This window comes from Dermacentor andersoni, chromosome 11 (genome assembly GCF_023375885.2).
Source record: "Dermacentor andersoni chromosome 11, qqDerAnde1_hic_scaffold, whole genome shotgun sequence".
NCBI lineage: Eukaryota > Metazoa > Arthropoda > Arachnida > Ixodida > Ixodidae > Dermacentor > Dermacentor andersoni.
The window spans coordinates 37960828-37971257 of NC_092824.1; the positions used below are offsets into that span (position 1 = coordinate 37960828).

General features: G+C 41.8%; 1 long non-coding RNA gene across 1 annotated transcript; it reads left to right on the forward strand.

Moving 5' to 3' along the window:
* The first annotated feature begins 1315 nt into the window (after nt 1–1315).
* Nucleotides 1316–8087, forward strand: LOC126517766 (uncharacterized). The gene is made up of 3 exons (XR_011891059.1): nt 1316–2377; nt 3429–3509; nt 5947–8087. It is a non-coding gene; the product is annotated as an uncharacterized lncRNA (long non-coding RNA).
* Nucleotides 8088–10430: the final 2343 nt, after the last annotated feature.

A 10430-nucleotide genomic window follows, 5' to 3' on the forward strand; every position in this document is an offset into this window, starting at 1 on the left:
CGTCGCCGTCGCGCACTAAATCGCTCTCACAGTGTTTATCCCTAAGACTGAACTGTTTTTCCTCATGTTGAAATGGTGTGATTATAGGTCTGGTTTTGTCTCCTGTTGCGGTTTTCGTGCACGGTGCGAAACTGAAAGGATGCTTATGCCTACGAACTCGGTGAATTGTCGAGCAGCTAGTTACGCATCGGCATCGAATATAACGGCTGCTGTGTGGAATTACAATTGCAGGGGCGCTTTGCATACGCTTATTGTTTTGGACATGCCTGTGCATTTGCTAATATGAGTTGGCGTGTCAAAGTTATGTCATATGAACAGCTAAATCAGCCTTCCTCTGGGAGTTACAAGCGTAATGTGTGCATTTTGCTATAGCATGGCAGATTATGATGTGTTTATCGCTTGAATATTTTTAGTAGAGAAATAAAATATCAAAATAAAATGTTGCTTTAATTCCGTGTTACCATTCTGTCGTACACAGAACAATAGGTTGGTGTAACAAACTAATAACTGCGGTTTAACTGCAACTTTTACATGCCTACAAGAATCTAAAATGCTAGATTTCAAACTGCAGCAGTAGTCGGGTCTGTCAAAAATGAACTCCACTGCGCACCTCATGCATGAAAATAAGTTCATGCCTTTTAGTAAGCTTAGATGCAGGCCGCAGTGAACTTGTTAGTATTGAAATGTGGGTAAGCTTGCCATAACAAGCCTTGTTGCCCTTTTTTATAGGCACATCCATATATCCATTGAGCTGAAGGACAATATTTTCATCCCTACTGAGCATCATGTTTGCAGCTATAATCCTCAAATTATGGCTTCAGCAGTGGCACAACCAGGCATGGTGCGGGGGGGTGGGGGGGCACACTGGGCACGTGCTTAGGATGTGTCACAAGTGGTGTTTGCGATACACCAGACTCATGACAGACCTATGACGTCTGAAAATGACCAATATTCTATTCATTAGCAGGAGTATTCTAACATTCATGAAAAACAAGGATGAACTGTGGTTTGTTTTTTTTGCTTAAATCGAAAAATTGAAGTTAGTTTAGCAGTTGACTGTTTCAGTCATTTGGATGTTTTGCATGCATTTCACTAGGAAGACTAAGAGCTAAGACTTTTTTATTGCCATTGCCTTGACTGTCTTGATGTTGTTTTGCACCATGTCCTTGTGTTGACTTTTGCATACGATATTTTTCAGGCACCCGCTTTATATAACGCAAGAAGGCAGCTGCAAGGACACGAGGATGTGAAAAAGCCAGTGCAGCGCGACTTCACGTAGTGTAGAGGAGCCAATGCCAAAAAATCTAAATACATTGGCATGTTATTTGGACAAGAAAACTAGTATGTGGGTATATTGGGTGTACCATTTAACCAAATGTCAACAAAATCAAGATACAGTATGTTACACGAAGATGAAAATTCTCACGTGCTCCAGGCAGTCATCTTAACATGGTATATTTATGTAATGTCTCTAAATGGAAAGTCAAATCAAGTATGCTCACTGGAGACAAACACATAGCAGCAAGTGTCATTGAAAAGTTAAAAATGTGTTTTAAGAAAGCTGATTAGTTCTGAGAAGTGACTGCTTTTTGTCTTGCCTCTCAACACATATATCCATGTGATAAAAAAATAGTGGTACAATGAAATTGCATATTTGCTTAGCGACATGATACATACTTGCAATGAGCACGGTGCCTGTGTTTACTATAGAAAGCAACAGCCCATGCTTGGTTAGGTTAGGCCCACTACAACATGCAGGCATGGGTGATTGGCACTTTTTTTTATTTCTGTATCGTGAGGTTTATTGACGTGCGTATAGGTGCAGTGGCACGCAGTATGGCTAGTACAAAAAAGGGGGGAGGGGGCAGATATATGTAGCTCACTGTACACGATACAGGGCAAAGGAAATCCGTGTTCAGCAACTATGTTAAATGCCATGTACGTAAATTTTACAACGCTACTCGTTCGAAGCGCGCACAGGTGCATATTGAAGAAAAGCTTCCAGGGTAGATAATTTAGTTCGTAATTTACACTAATTTTGCTCTAACCACGAGACATAATAATTTGAATATACTGCACGGAAAAACCTAGAGCGAATTAAATTGTGTGTCAGCTTCGTGTGTATACATATAGTCTTCCCTATGCATTAGGTTTTTTGCGTAATGCATTAACAGTTGACAACCTATCTTATGATGTGTACTCTGTTTACATTACAGTTGTTTATTAGTTTACTCGTTTGTTTTGCGACTGATGAAATGCCGGCATATATATATTTTCAACATCTGACATAACCCTGTATGTTTTGCAGGGACAACCCAGGACGTGCATTTCTCAGCACCCAGTCAACTGCCAAAAGTGACTCAAACACAGGCCACCAGTAAGTGGACATCAGTTGCAATTTCACATTATGCAGTTGGCAGCTGCCTTGTACGGAGGCTTTTTTTTTAATTAGATGGTGATGTTGTTCTAATGTACATTTTGACCACAAAGGTGCGATCATGTCTCACAGAGGTATATATTGTTGCTATTCTCTGCGAGGCACGTGTTCTCGTGTTCGTGAAGCATTTGTGTTTGGCAGTATTGTCGCCCAATGAGTCGGATATAAACACTAACTCGCCACTGCCGGCAAGTAGTTGCGAGAAACGCATTATGACGCTGTAAAGTTATTTCATTAATTTGAAGGAAAGTTTTGCAGCAGGAAAAAAGGTTGCTATTCCAGGTAAACATGTCTTTTTCTCACAGGTTATTTAGCCAAACTGTGGATGCATGAAATTCGTGACTTATGAATAGATTTTAATTTGTTCTTTAGTAATGCTTCTAAAAGAGACTAGAAATAGCATGTGACTACCTCTGCAATCAGCAGACCATACATTTACAGTCATAAGTGGCAGTTCCATGCAGTCTCGCACTTTATATAACCTTTCCTTTCAGCACCATTGAAACTGGTGGCTGCGTTTTCAGGAGAAGTGAACTTGACACTGTATATGTATGTGTGAATTCGGTTTTCTTTGTATGTGTCGGCTCACTGACAAACAGTGCAAAAATCTGTTGTACCATGAGCCTGACGACGCCTTCTGCTGCTAGAAATGCGGCACTTCGTATTTTATAGTACTGCATGACATTTAAATCAAAGCTACCACATAAAATGATCAAGAAAACTAACCGCTGTTATAGCTGTTTTCCTCAAAGAACGCTTGTCCTTTATGGGCTGTGTTAATCTGAGCTCTCCACCGATGTTTCAGTAATATTATCTCTTAGTGAGTGAGAGATTGGGGGCAATTAATCGTGTTAGTGTTTAAGTGGTGTCCTAATTATGTGCATTTGTTCCAACAAAGTTGTCTAGATTACTTTATTGTGTAGTGTAAAGCTTATGAAACCATCAGCAACTACTGAGTTGTTAACACGCATATGGATTTGTCACTATACAGGTGGAACTCGGCTGTACCACTGCAGTGCTGCGGAAATTGCCTTCACCAGCGGCTTTGCAACAGCTGTTTCGCAGCATGTCGGTATGTGTTAATTTATAATTATGTTGGGATGGGCTAGTATTATGGACCACTGCTACTCTGTATTGTGACAGATCCATATGATAAGGGATGTAATGGGCACAGCGAAAACCTTTGAATTTTTTACTATGGTACATAAACAGGCTCTCCTTTTCGTCACAGGAGCAGGAGAGAAGGGCATGCAGGCACTCCTGAATGTACATATATTTCAAAACATGAGAGAGACATACACACACACACACACACACACACACACACACACACACACACACACACACACACACACACACACACACACACACACACACACACACACACACACACACACACACACACACACACACACACACACACACACACACACACACACACACACACAATTAAACTAAAGGCAGGGACGTTCCATCTTTCATCTTGAATTGAATTGTGCAGCGCAAAAATACAACACAGACCACAGAGAAGCACACATGTTAACAGGTTTGATACACACGTTAGTTCAACAGATTTGATACTTCAAGTGTGCTATTTTACACAAGGGGGAAGGGAAAGGGGAGAAATTCTGAAAAAAAAGTGGAGTGGAAGAAAAGGAATCGTGCCAAAAAGCATGAGAAGCATCGCGCAGCCAGCAGGACATCTAAAAAGCACTGTGATAAAATTACATACAGGACAACCTTACGTATAGTTTGTTTCAATCAACTCAGATCACATGCAGCCATTACTGCAATCAAGTTGTTTCCTTATGTCATATGAGGGAATGATGTGGGCCCAAAAAACTGTTTAGAGCTGAAGGATTATGTTCCATTCTAGCCTCATTGCCTGCTTTTTTATCATATTGTTATCAGCTGCTTATGTTAGGGACACAAAGTAAGAGTACGAACTGTTTCCCGATTCGCCATTCCACACAACATGTCTTTGTGACTATATGTACATGCAGATGATCCATAGCTGAAAAATATTCAGTACAGTAGAATCTCATTACAAGATGCACTTGGTTGTAAGAGACATCTGAAAATGGTTTGGTTGGTTTTCCGATGTTTGCCATGTTAACAATACTGTATACAAGAGACACCTTTGTTACTAAGGATGACTTTTTAAGTATTCACTACTTCGAAGGGACACAACCCACACACATTCACTTTGTGCACCTTGTGTGCTCCGAAGGGCGTAAAGATCACGCAATCCTTACACAAGTCAATCGCGCATGTCTCTTTTAGCATGAACCAGAAAAGGAGGGCAACGAGGACAGTGCAGGGCAGAAAGTGTCGGCAGTTGAAGCTGACGAGCGTCTAAGAGCACCTCAAAGGTACTGCGAGCAACAAGGCTTGCAAAGTGAAGTGTTTAAATTCCAGAAGTTGGGAAGGAAGCTAACACAATCTACAGTCACTAAAAAGCTGTGGATGTCTTCTTTAAAGGGCCCCTAAACCACCGAGGTTGAAATTTAGTTGCGGTGTTGCAGTTCTACACAATAAGGCAATGAACAGGTAGCCACAAGAATTTTTTGAAACGGTGCAGTAATAGTGGAGCTACGTGTGTTTGATTATCGAAAAGTAGTCCCCACTCATTTTACTCTTTCATCTGGTACACGCCATATGGACAGTATCGTCTTTTCCTTGCCTAGTACACCTCCATATGTTACGGGACAAGCCAACACCAACGAGCTCTGTTGCTGCCGCGCTGGCCCGTCGTCCTGCGAGGGGTGGCGCTAATACAACAGAACTGTATGGTGACTCGCGTTGAAGAGCCTCATAGGGAGACCCTTCTGTTGGCGTTTCTCTTCTTTGCCCCCATTGGCTGCCCACAATGGCATCGCGCGAAACGCGACGAGGAAGAAGGAGTGTGTGTATTTGCTTGCAGGCCTTGCCGGCAGTCGTACACTTTCGTTCGACCAATCGACAGCACCGGAAACTGGTGACATCATCAGAGACAGCCTGGTGACGTCAGGACAAACTGGGGGGTGCAGGATAGGTCCAGAGAGGCGCACGGGGTCATTTTCTTCATATTGTGGTGCTCCGGCAGTGCTACGCACTCTGGCATTTGGCTTCGTCGATCGTGACGGCATTCTGATTTCGATACGCGTGTTTACTTGAAATGTTCAAAAAATGTCGAGAAGTGGTTTAGGAGCCCTTTAAGCCACCCTGAGCATTTATTCCTTCAGATATATCAAAACATACTTTAGTGATGATGCATAATAAAGTGGTCTAGTCTGGCTCCTCAGTGTCTCAAAATTTTTGGTTTCGAGAGACATGTTTCCCGTGCCTCTTGAATATCTTCTGATGAGGCTTTACTGTAATATACACAAAAAATTGTGTAACTCCTCCTGCAAGTATTATTCATTAAGCCTGGTCACTTATGTGCAAAGCTTGTGGTTAAGTCTTGATGTCCGTACTTTTTAGAGCTATGTTTATTAATTCATGCTGTTCTTATTGGTTCTTCGATGCAGGAGACAATGCCTACGAAATTATTGGCCCTGATCATGAGAGCCCTCAAGGGGCAAACAACATCTCTGTTGCAGAAGTGAGCCCGGTACCACTTGGAAGTTACCATGACAGATGACACGGCAGCAATATATACAGAGACTGCCACGTCTACTGCAGCTGCAACAGTGTACGAGGCAAGCAGCAGCGCGTCAGCAGCAGTGTCAGAAGGAACCACACCAGGCCTGGTAGAGCAACATGTGTGCTATCACTGACTTTTTTTGTAGTGGATACAACTCATTTGCTCAACATACAAAAGCTTTTCACCACGACTGTGAGCCAGTGTTATTGTGCAGCAAGTGCAAGACTAAGTTAAGTGTTATAACACAGTACAAGCATCACTTTAACATATGAAAACATATTACAGTTGTTGCCTCCCCAGCCAGCCCACATAGCCACAACAATGTTGAACACATGGTGGGACACACATCTTCTCCGTTAGAAGATAGTAGAGACTGTCAGTGTTGTTGTTAGATTAACTGGTCTTTGTAGGCAACTAGGACAACACAGGTGTCATAAGATTGTTGTTGATGTTGTTGTTGAAGAGGTGAAAAAGAAATTTGATGCAGCTGAAGTGCCAACTGATATTGAGCAAATCAAAAGCAACCACCTGAGAAAGCAACACTATCGAAATTTGGGTATCTATGTGCCGCCAACTCTGGTAAGAATGGCATAGGACAGAAGTCTGATGAAAATCACACAGACACTGCTGTTGCATCACTGGCCACAGTGAGCAGCGACTTGTAGGGCAAGAGAGTCAACTGAAACTAACATTATGATATAGTGTCATGCTCCCATGTGACCACTTTTCAAGTTATTTTGCAAGATACAGCTCAACCTCCAGAAACGAGACTGCAAGTTGTCTGTAAAAAAGCTTTTACAAAAAATTATTCATAACACTATTAACATAGCAGTATCTTTTTTTTTTGTCGGTTCGAGGTTCCCGGCTGTCCATTAATGCAAAAATTGAGGAAAAAAAGAACATGTGTCGTACTTACACCTTTTTAACAAGTACGAGGGGGACAGAACTTTTCTAGTCATGCATCTTCATCATACTATCAAGTTTTTAAATGCCTTTTATAATTATTATTACCAGTTATATCTGAGTGCATTGTATGCATGTAGCAGGTGTAAAATCAGGTCAGTTGGATCAGATGCCTTATCTGCAAGCGAGCCCTATATTCAAAAAATTTGAAATAAAATAGTTACGTTAGAGACGCAGTCTTTCAGCACTTTATTGCCTGTGGTTTAAGCATTGCTCAATACTTTTGTGGGTGGCAATTTCAACCGGCACAGCACTGCGCTTTGCCACAGTCACATTTGTCTTCAAAGCGGTGTTTACCATTTGTGTTGATCTGTTTGTGTATGCATAGAGCAAGTTTTTAATTTATATTTTTCTGCATTCTTGTGCTTGCACTAAGCTTGTATAAGGCAGTTACAAAATGTGCGGCACTATAACGAACTGTTCTGTTGAGCTTACACTTGCAAATAGTCGTGTTCAGATGGCCGCACTTCTATGCGGGTGCACCGCTAGCTTTGTGAATGTTCTCATGTTTGTATACAGCTTATATAAGCTAGTTAGAAAATGTATGTCACTAAGCATTGTGATATTCTTTAAAGAACTGCTTGGTTGGTTTTACACTTGTGAATTAGTATTGAGGCGGTGGTATTCCCATGTATGCCCACTGCTAGCTTTCTGTGTCCTCACGTGTTTGTATTAAGTTTCTACAAGGGAGTTACAGCATGTACGTCACTAAGCGCTGTGATATTTTTTAAAGAACTGCTTTGTTGGTTTTACACCTGTGAGTAATAGTACTCGGGTGGCACTAGTCATGTGTAGGTACACAGGGACCATTTGTATACATTATGCTCATGTAAAGCAGTTACAAAGTGTATGTCACTAATTACTGTGATATTTGTTGAATTGCTGTGATGGTTTTACACATGTGAATAATAATGGTCAGGACACAGTACTTGCGGTGTATAGTTGAATTTATACACTGCCAAGACATGGGCTGTATACGTACCAAAAGAAATGTATGTCATTATATTGTTGTGATTATTACTGTTTGGATTTCATTAAACTGTAATAAAATTGTTTCTTGTATCTATTGAGGTATGGCAATTTGTCATGCAACCAAACTGAGGACCTGCACTTGTGCATACAAATAAACAGCTAATTTAAGAGTATACTGCTCATATTCTGCTAAACCAGTTTAACAAATCTTCTACTACGATGCTGGAAAAATGACAGAGCTGACTCGGATGCACAGAAAAAGTTCTGCACTGGCTGAAGGACTGCCCCACACTGGAGTTCGTAATGTTGCGTTTATTGGAGTAGAACAGAAAGTGCACTTCTATTAAAAATGCGACAGTCAGTGCAGAAACATAAGGCAGACGAGCGGATGTGGCACATTTTTTTCAGGGCCCTCCATGCCTACTACTGCATTTCTAGTCTTCCTGTGCTCTGCGTATAAGCCCCTGTTCAGCCAAGGTTTTTACTCCATGACAGTTGTTCTACTGGGTTCGTAGCAATATTGAAGAAAAAAATTCAATGGTTTTCAAGGACTTTCGAGGCCCCGACACAGTAACTTCAAGGACCTCGTGCAATGTGTGTAGTAGTTTGGACAGGCAATAACTTGTTCAAGAACACCGTTAACTTTAATGCAAACAAAAGAAAACAAAACAAATCGCATTTCAGTGATTTCAAGCATTTGAAAGACTGCTAATTTGCCTTTCACCGCCCACCACAAAACGCACACAAGGAAGCATTTCAAGAAAGCGCTCAAAGTTTTTCTGCAATAGCACAATTAACTACTTGGACCTGCAACATTTGCAGTTTTTGAATACTGTTTGGTTTGACAGTGTATGTGATGTCATCTGTTGCCTCAGCTTTTTTCACCATCAAATAAGCAATAGTCATTTCTAATTTCTTTTTATTGTGTCTGTCGCTCTCAATTTACTCTTCACGGCTTCTCTTCGAATGCCTCAACTGTTGAGCTTCCTGCTTCTGCTCCTCCAAGCACATTTGTCGCCGGTTCCATGTGCATAAAACTGGTATCTGCAGCTCCTTTGTAATTTGAACTTTAAGGATGTCGCTTTCCTTCGATTACCTCCAGAGACAATTTTCTGTGACATGCGAAAGAGTGTCACAGAAGGGAAAAAAAGCGCTTGGCAATGTCTGCTAAGTCTAGCCAAGTGTACAAGTTTAAGGACTTTCCAGTACTTCTAAAAATTCAAGGGTTTTCAATGCCTTGAAAATGGCATTTTAGAAATAAAAGATCTTCAAGGATCGCTACAAACCCTGGATTCTAGCACCTAAATAATTTTACAAGCTTATTTTGGCATGGAGTTAGGAAATTCGTGCTTTCTAGCTAAAGCTGCACTATCTCTGTACAGTGAAGCCACGAGAGCGCAACTATTTTGGAGTAAAGAAAAATATTGAAAGCTTTTAATACCACTCTTCTTTTTTTCTATGGAGCTTCGTATTGCCTAGTTAAGTTTACGAATGTGCCTGGTTTTGGCGGGCGTTTTTTCGACATTTTCTGGAAGAAGCAGATGTCTAGCCCCCGTATTCAGAAATGTATCTTAATACAAAGCTCATGCTTGACTTGATATAAACGACGCCTGGTGCGAACGTCCCCCAAGACGCTCACTGCCTTTCTTTTGGTGCGTTCACGACTTGCGTCGTTTAGATCAAGTCAAGCATGGGCTTCAGGTTATGATGCATTTCTGCATATGGGGGTAAGCGTGCACGATTCCGGGCAACGCACTGTGCCATTGACACTGAGAGAAAACGGGGAAAACAGAGTTAACCACTTATGCTCCTAAACTTTCGCGTACCTGTGGTATGCGTGTATCGTGGAAGAAGAAACAGCGCAAACACAAGGACGAAAAAAAGCATCAACCACACCAGCGCTTCGTGGTGTGGCACGTTTTTGCGTCGTCCTTGTGTTGCGCTGTTTCTTCTAAAATGCTCAACCAATTAGCCGGCAAGTCCATCCTGTGCATATATAAATTGAACACACGCATGAGTGTAGATGGTCTTCGAAGCTTTTAGAACGAGCACTGCCACAGGATACGAGCAGTGCACGCGTAACAAGTGGACACATTAGTCATTTAAACATGCGTGCCAATGCATTTGACGCGGCTATCGGCATAAGCAGTCTCCAAATGCTGGAATGCATGCGCTTCAAAACGCTAACGATCCGCTGCTAATGCAGGACAACAGCTCACAGCGGACTGAACCAAACTCTAAACTAATGCACTTGAAAAGAACGTCTACACGGCAGCGTGAGGCACGTCGAAATGCCTGGTACTGGCGTCGCAGTTGCTCGCCAGTATACGCGCGAATTAAATTCACATACGTGGATGGTTGGCGCAATACTTTGTATCCGCGTATTTTGGAGAACATGGACTGGAGAAGCACTCGATCATGAGCTGAACGGCA